Here is a 14,331-nt window from a genome sequence, read left to right as displayed (position 1 = left end):
TATTTCAAAAAAAAAAATTAGGACTGTAATTGAAATTAGATTTTTTTTCTTTCCCTTCCTTTTTATTTTATTTAAATAGGAGGATGTATTCATCATTTTCAATCTTTTTATTGAAAAAATAGACGGCATTTTGGTCAATTTCAATAGGTGTGGGGAAGGGGGTTTGTAGGCCATGTCTAATAGGTTGAGGGGTAGAACTTACAGAATATGACGGTATGGGTATTTTGCATTAAAGATTTCAAATAAGGACCTTTTATGCTATTTTCAAAAGGTAGGGGTTTTCAACTTCATATCCAATAGGTGAAGAATTTTGTGCTGTTTGACCAATTTTTAATGTTGCCTAAATATCAAGGTTCTAAAATGTGTAATGCGTGACAATGCGTTTTGACCGAGTATCATGCATTACAAGGAATGTGTGCCTATGTGAAATATATGTAGTGATGGCAAAAATCCTCGCCTCACCCTGTGAAAAAAAAAATGGGGCAGCAAACGGGGGAAGTCCCCGCCTTGCCATGCGGTTTTTACTATAGTTTTTCTCTTTTTATGTACAAATTTGTATAACTTATTCTTTATTTTCTCAATTTTTATTTGAAAGATTGACAGGTATAAAATTATAGTAACATTTTATCTTTGTTATTCTGCTGGCCAGAAAGGAAAATTTTTGTAATACAAATTCAAGAGAGTGCACAAGGTTAGTGAATACTGACTTCAACACAAACAATTCAATTGCAACTATAAATTTTGTATTGAATGTGAGTTTCCTCTTTTTTGTAGCTTTTAAGTGCTTTTCGACTTTTATTTGATATATAATTTTAGACCTTGTTCGCTTATCTACAAAACCCTTTTTCTTGTCCTTGGTTGCTATATTAATGATTAAGTGCAAATATGAATTTCTAAATTTTATTTGTGAGCTTATGAATTTGATCTCCGAATAGCAACTAGAGGGAAAGATAGCAATTGGTTTTGAAAGTGGTGACAGTCATGATAATTGGTTGTGGGTGCTGTCTTTACTCTAAATTTTACTCTTCCTCTCACACTACCATTAGAAAAAAAATGAAACAACAACAAAATAATGATGTAACAACATATTCAAAGGAGAAAAGAAAAAAAAGCTGCATAGCACTTAAAAACAGTACATAGCCTAATTAGATTAGATTTCTTACATAACTTTCCTTCCAACAAGACAAGAAGTTAGTGTACTTGAACTATCAATTACAATTAGGCATTACACTCAGGCATCAAGACTATTGGGGATGTAAAAATTCATTATAACAAATATTTATTACAATCTTCCTTCTATAGATGCTCATCATGTCTGGTAAAATAGTTTCTATTGGATGTTTTAGGATGAAAATTCTATGTATTTAACTACAAAAATTGCGCAATTTGGCTTGCAAAATAAACAAATAGTTTATGTTAGATTAAATTAGTATTGAGATCGAATTCGAAAAAAATTTGAACATTATAGTATATAATATATAATTTTAATGCTCACCCATTGTTTGCACATGATAAGTAAGGTATGATCTCCAACTCCATTTGTTTGTTTCTATAAATTCTTATATCTCTTCTTATAGGAATTGAAGACGATAATAACGTTTGGATTAAACTAAGTGTTGCCTTTGCATAAGCTCTAACTTCTTCTGGTGTGTGAACACCGTTGCTGCAATTGTATATTTGGAATTTTCACTCACGAATATTAACAACAAAAAGGTACCAACTATTACTTGGATATGCACATGGATTAAGAAATAGTTGCTTACTATCCATAGACGACCAGCTGTAGATAATCTACCATTTACATACTCCTGTAAGTTAAGTGTTTCCATTGGATGATCTCTACATTAGTTATGTTTTCTAAGTTTACTTACCATAACATCCGGCGAACACATTCAATCTGAAATTCAAAGTCTATGATCGCATATTCTTTAGAAACAAGTGTGCAACCATCATTAATCCTCAGTCTCAATAGTTTTAACTCCACCTCAATGTTATAATAAAATAAATAGGCACAAAATAGATATATAGTAATCAAATGAAATTTATTGTAGTAAACTTTACTTATCTCAATAGTTATATTTTTTGTTATATTTAGTAAAGTCTTCAACATATCTCTTCCATACATATTGCCTCATCCGTCATCCTAATATGTGCTATAACCAATTTAAGTTAGCATTGGATAAATCGTAACAAATTTATAATATTTAAGCTAATAAAGTAAAATTAGATTTGTTACCCAGTGGATGTCTCAAAATACAATTTCTAATTGTTTGTATCTCTCCATCAGATAGTCTTCTAAAGGTAATTTATGGATGAAGATCGTACCTGTTTCCTCTTACTTTTTCCTTCTCTTCTCAATCTTTCAAAACTCTCAATTTGTTGAGATGTCGACGATGGCATCAGTTGAGTGCTAGGAATTGAACTATTGGGAATTGAAGTATTTATAGAAAGATCTTGCTGCATGGAACTTATAATTGCTTCCATATTTGATTCTCAGTCATGTAATTTGTTCAACATGCTCTTATTTTTTCCATCGATATAAGATCTTACTGAATTTATGCTTGCATCCATATAAGATTCCATGCTCGATTGGATGTTTTGATAATGATTTTCTTGCACTTTTATTGCTGTTAGAAGAATTGTCTTTGATTGTCAAGGATTATTTAGTAATGACCTTGTTGTCTTTTTGATTCCTTAGCAATATAATCATTGAAGGGACTTTCACACAAACTCCAAGTATCAGCATAAGATTGGGTACCAAATTGAAAACCAAATTGCATATGATCTTCCTGCCATTTTTGATACTGTTGAAACAATTTTTTTTTTCAAGAAGTGCATGATAATGAACATCTTGTTCTTCCGCAATTTGTTCTTTTAGGTTGCTACATAGACGAGTGACATATGATATAACATCTGATGCGTGTGTTGCCTATATGTAGCCAATACTTCATCCATTTCTTTTTTAGGTAGTTGCACTCACCAGAATATGCAGAGTTAGGTTCAACTCCAACTGAACCGTGTGTTCTTGAAGTACCAGGAACAGTCGTTTGTTCTACATTGAGGTCATCTAGGATTTGTTGTTGTGCTACATTGTTCAAATTTCTATTCACGATATCGTCTAATATGTTGTGTTGATTGTCCAATGGCAATGATAGAGTAGTGTACCATAATGTTTGCAATTCTTGTTCGTCTGGTTGTAGCACTGCAATTGCATAGATTTGTACAATCAAATATTAGAATCGTTGAATTTCTTTTTTGTATATTAAATGTACATGTAATTACAAATTGATAAACAAAAAAATTATACCTCTTCATTAGCTAAAATCTGTTTGACTATTTTCTTTGTCAAATAAAATTTTTGGTTTCCATCTATGTATTTGTAGAATTTGTGCTGTTTTGCATCTGCGGCGTCCAAATTTTTTCTCCAATTTCAGGAAATGCTTCATAAACCCAATACTATAACATAATTGAAAATAGGTATTAGATGTATACAATTTTTTTTGTGTATAAATAAATTATACAGAATAAGTAATAAAAAAATAAACAAAATTACTTGGAATGCAAGAGGATATCTATGTAATGCATATTTACAAAATAATTGTTGATCTGTTGTATCATTTGTGCTCTTTCCAATTGTGACTCTTGTAGGGAGTTTAACAAAATAAAGTATGACTTTGGATCCCATGGATACGCAAGAAACTCTTCAAGGTGGTCAATCATTCTAAGACTTCTATAATCAATGAACCTTTTAGTTGGTTTCAAGACACACTCGACTAATATAACCAACCCAAGCTTAAATTTATCTTCTTCATTATCACAGATGTGGAATACTTCAGAAAGCATTCTCATGCCGATCCTTTTGCTACCATTAAAATATTCACTTCTTAGTCAATCACTATTGAAATCAATATTCATTGGTGGTTCGTAACAAGGTAATTCAGTAATAAGACATAATTCTTGCATACCAAACCTAGCCAAGTTGTTATCTAACCTCACCCAAATTTCATTTTTCTTACCACAATTCACAAGTCTTATTATGAATTCGTGAACTAATTTGCTGCTAAGTTGTTTTTCTTCTCCTTTATAAACAAATCCATAAAAATTACTGCATAATAAAGAGGCTTGTTCATCACCGTGTATAAATTCCACAAATCTTTAATGTTTTGATGATTTGAATATTGAGTGATAGTAGTAGAAAACTACTGATTTGGAGATAATGCGTACTCTAAAGATATCTCCAAATTATTCAAAAAACATTTCTTTTAATAAAGAAAAAAATTTACTAGAGCCATTCTGCTCCGTTCTACATAGAGCTTTTGCTCCGTCTAGTACAGATCTGCTCCGTACACATAATCTGCTTCTCCATTTCATAAATCTATACATTTTTTTCCATTTGAAACACTTTTATATACTTATATCTGAGTAAAAAACAAATATGTAAACATACCTTTTTTTCTTTGTGATGGAAGCTTTTTTCTTCTGATGGAAGAATTGAAAATGCGAAGAGTGGAAGACTTGAAAATGGGAAAAATAGAAGAAGATAGAGAAAATGTTGGTGAAAATGTAGGTATAACATTGAATGGTGTTAAAAAAATTCCAAATAATTTTTTAATTACTAAAATATAAATATTTTAAATTTTTATGTAAAATATTTTTAAAACGTAAAATTTTGTTAAAATATAATTCCTTATTTATTTCAAATTTTATTAAATAGTTAGAACAAAATTTTTAAATACTTGAAGCAAAATCTTGCAATTACCATGATTTTTTCTGCTAACAAATCTTTTAGCCATATATTTCTCCACATTTTATCCCAAAATCTTGCCAAATCAAATTATTTTCATACCCAAATCTACTAACTCCTAATTTTCATATAGTACCTATTAAAGAAGCCATACTTGTCATCCGTCAAAAATCATACATTAAATTATTGATCAGATAATTTAATGCAATCAATTGATAGCAAAAATTAACACATGAAAAAAATTAAAAACCAAGAATCTTAATAAGAAAATATAAAGGATCTAAAATGGGTTATATTATTCGCCCTAACAATGGATTTAGCTATGCATAATTAAAGAAGAGCAACAACAAATTGTCTTAGAGTACATCTCCGGATTTAGAATTAAATATGTAGAAGAAAATGTGGATCTTGCACCAAGAATTCATTCCTCTTCCAATTTATGCTTCATACGATGAATTTGGCGTTATTTTCTCTCTTTGAATCTTTCCCATTTTTCCCAAGATGTGTTTTTGCCTCTAGAATGTGTGGAACTCCCTTAAAGTGTGAGAAATTTTGTATTTATAGGTCCTTTGCTGTGTTGGAAGAATAGGGTTTTCATATGGACTCAAAAAGGGCCGAAATTGCGCCCTAACGCATCCGGGATGTGGCGCCGCGGTGCCGGGAATGCGGTGTTGTAGCACCGCGTCAAAAAATAGGTGGTGGCACTGCAGCGCCATGGGGTGACGCCGCACTTTTCGAACAGACATCACGCACTTCTTTTAGTATTTTTAGCATAACTTTCTCTTTTGATATCCAATTAAGGCAGTTTAAGATGCGTTGAAAAGCTAGCTCAAATGGATACATCTTTTCTTCAGACATTATTCTTCATTTCGATCGTTTTCTATGTCAAAAACTTGTCTTAATGTGAGCCTGAAATTCCGGAGCATAGCTTTTCGGTTGGAAATTGATTTGTGATCATATTTTGCCTGAATTTGATCCATTTGACATCTTTCTTCATCCAATTGATTCCTAACACTCTTGGATCTTCATCTTGAGGTTCGATACAACTTTTGAATATTTGCACTTTAGTCCCCGAACTTTGGATTTCATACGATTTAACTCTTTTCTCTAATTTTACCTACTTTTGCTTCTTTCCTTCATAAAATTTTACATATTAAACATAAAATACAAACATTTAGAATATAATTGGTCAAAAGAATCATCAAATATCACTATTTAAGATGCCGAATAAGTGTATAAAATACACTTATCAAATACTCCCAAACTGAAACATTTGTTTGTCCTCAAACAAAACTATAAATTGAATAGCAGTAACACACAACCATGCAAAAATATTTGGTTGGAAAATCTAGCTTTTCACCTCAGGATTCAAGATTTAAGTGTTAATTCCACAAACATGCTTCAAAGTTACAACACCAAACTAATATTCACTCTTCCAATGCAAAATCGAAGTGTGTACTTGATGAACTAAGTAGACATTAGTAAATTCACAAGTTGTTCCAATTCCCGACCCTTAATGGCCATATATGTCCTTTCATCACTCGTAAGATTCACACACCCCCAAACTTGTTCTTTTTCACTCATTTCCAATGTGTAATCTAAGGTTGAATATTTCATTATTATCCTCACCCTCTGGAGTTTAGGTGGACATTACTAGTTGCAAGTCAACACTTCAATGAACAGAGATTCTCTAATTATTTGATTGCTTCGACCACCACAACTCAACTAGCTAATTATCTTTCATCGAAAGTCAAATTTCCTCAAATAAGTGTTGGGCTTAACCAATGTATTTAGTGCTTTTGCTCTTTTCATGTACTTGCTTTTTCTGATTTTCACAATTATTTATTTATTTGCACATTTGCATTCTCTCCATTAAGTTTTTTAGATGGCCCTTGTAGTAGGCTTTAGACTGATGACTCCCAAATCAAATGATTTTAGGGCAGCAGGTTTTAAACACCCTTGCAGGCTTACTAACCTGAGTAAAGGCTTCGAAGAGAACCAATTTTTGTTTCAAGTGCAGCTTCATCTTTTATTACCTTCTAAATGGTCCATGTAGCGAGTTTTAGGCCGATGACTCCCAAGTCAGACAACTTTAAGGCACCAGGTTTTAAGATACCCTTACATGCTTAATTACTCGAGTCATGAAGACTTCAAAAAGAAATTTTTAAATTTCAAATGTATATGCCTTGATTAGTGCAATGCACATTTTACACACTTATTCAAACAAACTGACCTCCAACTTAAGACTTTCGCCTCGTTTTATCGTGTTAGTCTAAGACAATCCACACATAAATTTTCACATATGGAATCCACATTCACATTCGCATCTTCCTACAACTGTAAATTCACCCCCAAACTGTGCTAAATTTGGTCTAAGGATGGATAATTTATTATGGTTTAGGTAAAGCATCTATGTCTAATTAAATCAACTCATGTAACAAATGAATCAACTCGTTTCATCATAATGTCGGACTCAATTCTAGTGCATGTATAATATCAAGTTTTGCAAGGTTGAGTTTCAATTAATCTAGCATGTATCATATCCACAGTTTATAAATCAACACCAAATCTTAAAGTAAAATGTAATTGTAAGCCAAAATATCCAACTCACTAAAAAAAAAAAAAATTAGGCGGGCAATTAGGAAATTAATAATACACCCCCAAACTTCAACTAAACATTGTCTTCAATGTGAAATTTAAAGAAAAATGAGGAGGCTTCCCTGAAATGTTCGTATTGCCTATGATGTCGTGGTGCCTTGGTGTTGCATTTAATTAACTCTTCTTTTACATTTTCTCTCAAACTTGAGATTTATCCCATTTTCTCCATGTATATGTTGGTTTGAGTGTTCCACGACGTCATATTCTTGAAAAATTAAATTTGAAAAAATTAAACTCATGGAACAAGAGTTACTTAACTCAAACATCTAATAACCAACTTAATTACTTAAAGATCTATGGGTAAAAGGGGTATGGATGATGATTCCTGAATAAATTATAAATTAAACTATCATAGAACTTTGAAAACAAAATAAATAAAATAAAAGCTTCAGTTGCCTCCCAAGAAGCGCTTCTTTTAAATTATTAACATGACTTGTGCCGCTACTTTATCATGGTGGCTCAAACCAAGTTATTCCATCATTACACTTTGTGCAATTTTCATTTATGCAGCCCTTTTTTGCTCTCCAAATTTTGATTTGTCCATTCTCATCTCTACTAAGAAGCTTCCCAAAATTTGGTTTTTTTTTCCCTGACAACTTCGTTAATCAGGTGGCTCTTCTTCATCAATTCTACAATAATCATTTTTATTGGGAGGTTTCTCATATTGGATGTAAATGTTGAATATCTCTTGCTTGTCCTCCATGCTCAAGATTAGTTCTCCCTTCTCCATATCAATAAGAGTTCATCTCGTTGCTAAGAATGGCCGACTTAATATAAACGGAATGTCTCGATCTTTTGGTATGTCCAATACAATGAAATCCATAGGAGGTACATACGCTTTAAATTTCACGGGGCCCTGGGTAGATCGTTCTCCACTATTTTAATTGCTATCATCTGTTCCTTAGGGTTTATCATTGTATTGCCTGGCAAAGTCCCTTATGGACGTTCTGCAAGTTGTTGTGCTATCTGATCAATTTGTGTCTCCAGTTTCTTGATGGATGCCTGCTGATTTTGAAAGTTCATGTCAATTTTCTGGAACATCTTGTTCGCCTTCTGCACATATTGTTGAAACATCTCTCCCAAACTTGGTCTTCTTTCTTGCTTGAAATGTTCCCATATGAGTTGAAATTACGGGAGCTATTTTGAATAAATTTTACTTGTTCCTCTGAAGAAGTGAGTATCATGCAGCTCTCAGTAGCGTGATTTCTCCCACAATTCTCACATGTTGAACTGGCCATCATTGCATTTGCTCCATGTGTTTGCAATTTTACAAGTAAGTCTACCTGTTTTGTTAAAAATGCTATCTGTGCATTAGTAGATGTTGTGCTATCTAAATCATGCATTCATGCTGCCTTTGGTGGTACCACTCTTTCTGATATGAACATTGAATGTGTGGTGACAATTAACTCAAATAGGTCCATGGTTTGTAGCACTGATTTCCCTATGATTGATCCACCAGCAGAGGCATCAACTTGAGATTTTGATAGTGGTGTAAGTCCTGTGTAGAAGTACTGCACTTGGTTTCCTAGAGTGATTCCATCATTTGGACATTTTTTCATCAGCTCATTAAATCTATTCCATGCCTCGTGATAGCTTTCTCCCTCTTTCTGTTGAAAAGTTTGAATTTCCAATCTGATTTTAACTACTCTGGCCCATGGGAAGAATTTGTTGCAGAATTTTCTGGTCCGTTCTTCCCATGTAGTAATGCTCCCATGAGGCTCCGCATCTAACCCCTCCAATGCAGCATCTCTCAATGTAAATGGAAATAATCATAGTTTAATAGCATCTTCATTGACTCCCGGAGCTTGGAAGTTCTGACAATTCCTGAGAAATCTGGAGATATGAGTGTTCGGATTTTCATGAGGTAACTCATAGAATTTGAGAGTGTTGCTCATCAAGTTAATCCAATATGGCTTGATCTGAAAGTTATTCACTCCAAAATCTGGATACACGATACTAGAGAGCACGGGTGCTGCTATAGGTGTCAGGAACATTGATACTGGTAAATCACCTTCATTTATTCCCCCCCGCTCATGTTGCTGTCCCGGTGGTGCCATCACTCTTGCAGCCATTTGTCCAATCGACTGAATAGGGATAGAGATTTGTTGATTTTAAGCTATTTGATGTTGCTGTTTTTGTTTGTGTTCTTTACGTACGTTTTCGTCTGAAGTACGTTCTATCTCCGAATCAAATGGTTCAAGATCGTCCCCTTGGGCACGGAGCATACAATGAACACAACTTTCGGTAAATAAAAGAAAATAAACAAATCAAATAACAGTTAAAAATAAAAATAAATTAAGACTAAAAGTAATAGTCCCCGAGAATGGCGCCAAAAACTTCTTGTATATTTTAGTTTCGCAAGTGTACGAACCATAACAAGTAATAGTGGACCTAAGAGTCCGAATTGTAGATCCCACAAGGAATATTTTCTAGCACTTAATTCAATTTTCCTTTAACTATTATTTGATGAAAACAATTTAAAACTTATAATGATTTGAGTTTAAATCTTAATTCTGGACAATAAATAAATGCTCACACCAAAAACTTGTAAGATCAAATGATTAGAGAACGTTGGGGCAGAATAATTTCACCTATTGATCACATTTACATATCAAATTAAAACTCAATTTTATTATAATGTTTGGACGAATTTTCCTATTGTATTCAATTTACCCTTCTCGAGTTCTCCTTGAGCCTATTCAACTAATTAAATTCCATATCTCTATACAAATTTAACTTAATTAAACGAGTTCTTTGTCCTAAGAATTCAATTATGACCGCAATAAATGGCATAAGTATCTCTACTCGTTATACCAATATAATGTATTATACTACATGGACTAAATCCTAAACTCATATCTCTATTCGTAAAGGATTCACAAAATTCACCAAATTATTGATCAGATAATTTAATGCAATCAATTCATAGCAAAAATTAACACATAGAAAAATTAAAAACAAGAATTTTAATAAGAAAATATAAAGGATCTCAAATGAGTTACATTATTCGCCCTAACAATGGATTTAGCTACGCATAATTAAAGAAGAGCAGCAACAAATTGTCTTAGAGTACATCACCGGATTTAGAATTAAATATGTAGAAGAAAAGGTGGATCTTGCACTAAGAATTCTCTCATCTTCCAATTTATGATTCACACATGAATTTGGCGTTGTTTTCTCCCTTTGAATCTCTATCCTTTTTTCCAAGATGTGTTTTTGCCTCTAGAATGTGTGGAATTCCCTTAAAGTGTGAGGTATTTCGTATTTATAGGTCCCTTGCCGTGTTGGAAGAATATGGTTTTCATGTGGACTAAAAAATGGGCCGAAATTGCGCCCTAACGCATCTGGGATGTGGTGCCACAACTCCTGAAATGCGACATCACAGCGCCGTGTCAAAAAACAGGTGGCGGCGCCATCTCTCTAAATCTCCCGGAGCCGCGTGCCTTGAAGTGGTGCTGTGGCGCCACTTTTCGATCAGATAGCACACACTTTTGTCAGTATTTTTAGTATAACTTTCTCTCTTGATATCCAATTGAGACAATTCAAGTTGCATTGGAAAGCTAACTTAAAGAGCTACAATTTTTCTTAAGACATCATTCCTCGATTCAATTGGTTTCTATGTCAAAAATGTGTCTTAATGTGAGCATGAAATCCCAGAATATAGCTTTTCGGTTGGAAATTGATTTGTGATCATATTTTGCTTGAATTTGATCCCTTTGACATCTTTCTTCATCCAATTGAGTCCTAAATCTCTCACATCTTCATCTGGAGGTTGACACAACTTTTGAATATTTGCACTTTAGTCCCCGAACTTTGAATTTCATACGATTTAGCTCTTTTCTCCAATTTTGCCTACTTTTGCTTCTTTCCTTTAAATACTTTTCCTTCATAAAATTTTACCTCTTAAACATAAAATACAAACATTTAGGATATAATTTTTCGAAAGAAACATCAAATATCGCTATTTAAGGTGCCGAATAAGTATATAAAATGCACTTATCCGCAGTTTTATTTCAGATAAGTTGATTAAAAAATCCATCATTGTTGCAAAACAGCTGAAAGTGACATCTTTTGATTGTAAGTTTTAAAATTACTTATAATATAATTAATTAAATGCATAGATCTACAATGAGTGTTGTTTATTTATAAATTCTTTTAAAGAAATTTTCATTTTATAAGTGATAGGGCTTTCAATATCAACAAAACCTAACAACTCTTTCATCATTGATGCTCCTTTTAAAGAAGTTGTTGAATTTAGATCTTGATAATTACTTTCTTAAATTTTAATCTTCTTGCTTACTTATTCTTCAGCTATAAATAGTCTAGGAATTTCTTTCAATGATGTAACGTTTATTCTAACTTAGAAATAAGATCATCTCTATTTCTTGTTTTACTAACTAACATGTAGGGTGGATGCAAATATACAAAAGTACAATAAAATTTTAACAAAAAAATTGTTATTATGAATTGACGTCTTCAAGAATCTCAATTCCAAAAGAAGACAAAATCACACCAATCAGAAACATAGAAGGACTTTGCCTGTTGTAAGTGCCTTCTTTCATATTTTATATTCCTCAATTCTAAAATCATTCTTTTTTTCTCTATTTTTATACATATATATAAACTCATCCTTATTTTATTTTCTTCACAAAGCAAAACTACTTTTGGTTAAAGGCAAAACTAGTGATAACAAATGAAGATCAATCTTTCTGGTACATGTCATCCAGTAATTGCAACAATCTACTTATGCTAAATTTGATGAGATCTATTATTGGTCTTTCTGTAGATACTCCCAAGCTCGTGCTATTCCAAGGTATATAATGCTGTTATAAGATATATAGTACTCCAAGATTACAAACTGTATCTTCTAATAATTATATCATCTTTCCATAGAGCAAGAGTTTTTATTCGGTTGCAAGACTCATTAGCATCTGTTAAAGCTATAGTGATAAGAGAACCTGCTGAAAAGTTGTTACAATGCTCTGCACTCACATTGGTGAAACTAATAGCTTTGGTATATACATAAAACATATATTTATATACATCTAACATTCCTATTTAACAGGACAAGAAACCAGATTTCATAAAATCAATCAATACTTCTGAAGTAGAGAGTCACCTATTTTTCTACATCCAAGTTGTCAAATAGCAAAATAGAGAAGAATAATACAAATATGATGTCATTTTTATTGTACATATTCCTTTGGCAAAACATCCAACTGTGAGCAGTGATGGGACCAGTTTAACTCCATCAAGTCCATTTTGCTGGCGATGGGAGCACATCTCTAACTCCAATCACTGAATCAATTCAATTGATAGAACACGATTCAAATCAATCATCTACTACAAGAGTTTTATTCTCTACTTTCACTCATTCTCATTCAGATACTACCAAGGTGAAAAGCAAAGGCGTTGCATCCGAATCCATTGATGACAATCTTTAGCAATGCAATGAGTATTTTTTTATCTTTTGTCCCAGTGACAGTTAATTGTAGCACCATACAATAGTTATGCAATGAAATCCTTATTTGTAATTTGATTTTATAACTATTCTTTTGTTAATTATATAAAAGTATACTTCTACTTCTTCTGAATCTCATTCTTTTTATTGATTGTCTCTTTTCTATAGCCATTATTTTATTTAATTTCAATCCACCATTTAACACTTCACATTTACTTTAATAATAAAATTTATTTCTAACCAAGTCTAACAATTCCTAAAAAAAAACAACGTAATTTCTTATCTAATTAAATGAAAATTATTTCTCATTTTTATTTTTGGAAAGATTGATATTAGTCTTCTTCAGCAATACTTTGTCTATTTCTACAACAAACAATCGGTGAACCTCTTGTCAGATCCTCTAAAAAAGGAAAAAAAAAAAGTACATTTCCTTTAGCTTAAATAGCTTCTCATGTTTTCAATATTTACCTTAAACCATCTCTCACCTAAAAAATTTATGTATCTTTACCAATTGGTGCTTTGCTTAAACAAAATCAGGTTTTCTCTACTTTTTCTTAATTCTTTTGCTAATTTTTTCAAAATAAATTCTGTAACTTTTAATAACATCTTGTTTCTCCATGGACTAATTTTCAATCTTCAATTGTGCTAAAAATCACATACAAATTATTAATTCTTTACCATACTGCATAATATGATGTGTATTATTCTTTGTAAATTTATGCTATCATTAAACGTTCTAACTACTTCAAAATTGATAGAAAATCTATCTCGAGGCTTCCATATTGTAAAACGTATTATGCTTATAACAATTTTTCACTACAGTGTATCAACACAAAAATGGATGTGCCATATTGCTTCTTCAAAATTATCACTCCTTCACTAAACCAAAACATCCGTATGGTGAGTTATATAACTTCTTTCATATTTGTATAAATGTTTTATTCATATATATATATATATGTGTGTGTGTGTGTGTGTGTGTGTGTGTGTGTGTGTGTGCTTCCTACATCTTTTGTCAATTGCTGGAGACACGAACTAGGTGATACGGTATGATTAACTGCATATGATGGTATAATTGTCACAACACAATTAGAAAGAATCGATGAAAAAATATATTTGTCTAATGGATGGGAGCAATTTTTCTACCATCATAACTTAAAGGAGGGTTATGTTGTGGTATTTGAATATAATGGAAATTCCACATTCAATATGATGATATTTGATCATTTTGGATCCGAGGTCACATATGACTCCAATATAATGGAAATTCCACATTCAAGTATTCTTGTAGCTCATGAGAAGGAGTAAATACATAAGTAGAAGACAGGTCACGGTGGTCTTCTTGAATTTCTTATATCCTGGTTGTTCTAGAAATAATCATTTGAATTGACCAATAGATTCTCTAAATTGAGGTGGTGTATAATTTCACAGTTGCATTAGATATTAAGTATGTTTTGGATAGGATCGA

Source organism: Olea europaea, chromosome 22 (assembly GCF_002742605.1).
Source record: "Olea europaea var. sylvestris chromosome 22, O_europaea_v1, whole genome shotgun sequence".
Lineage (NCBI taxonomy): Eukaryota > Viridiplantae > Streptophyta > Magnoliopsida > Lamiales > Oleaceae > Olea > Olea europaea.
Note: the sequence above shows the minus strand (reverse complement) of the source record.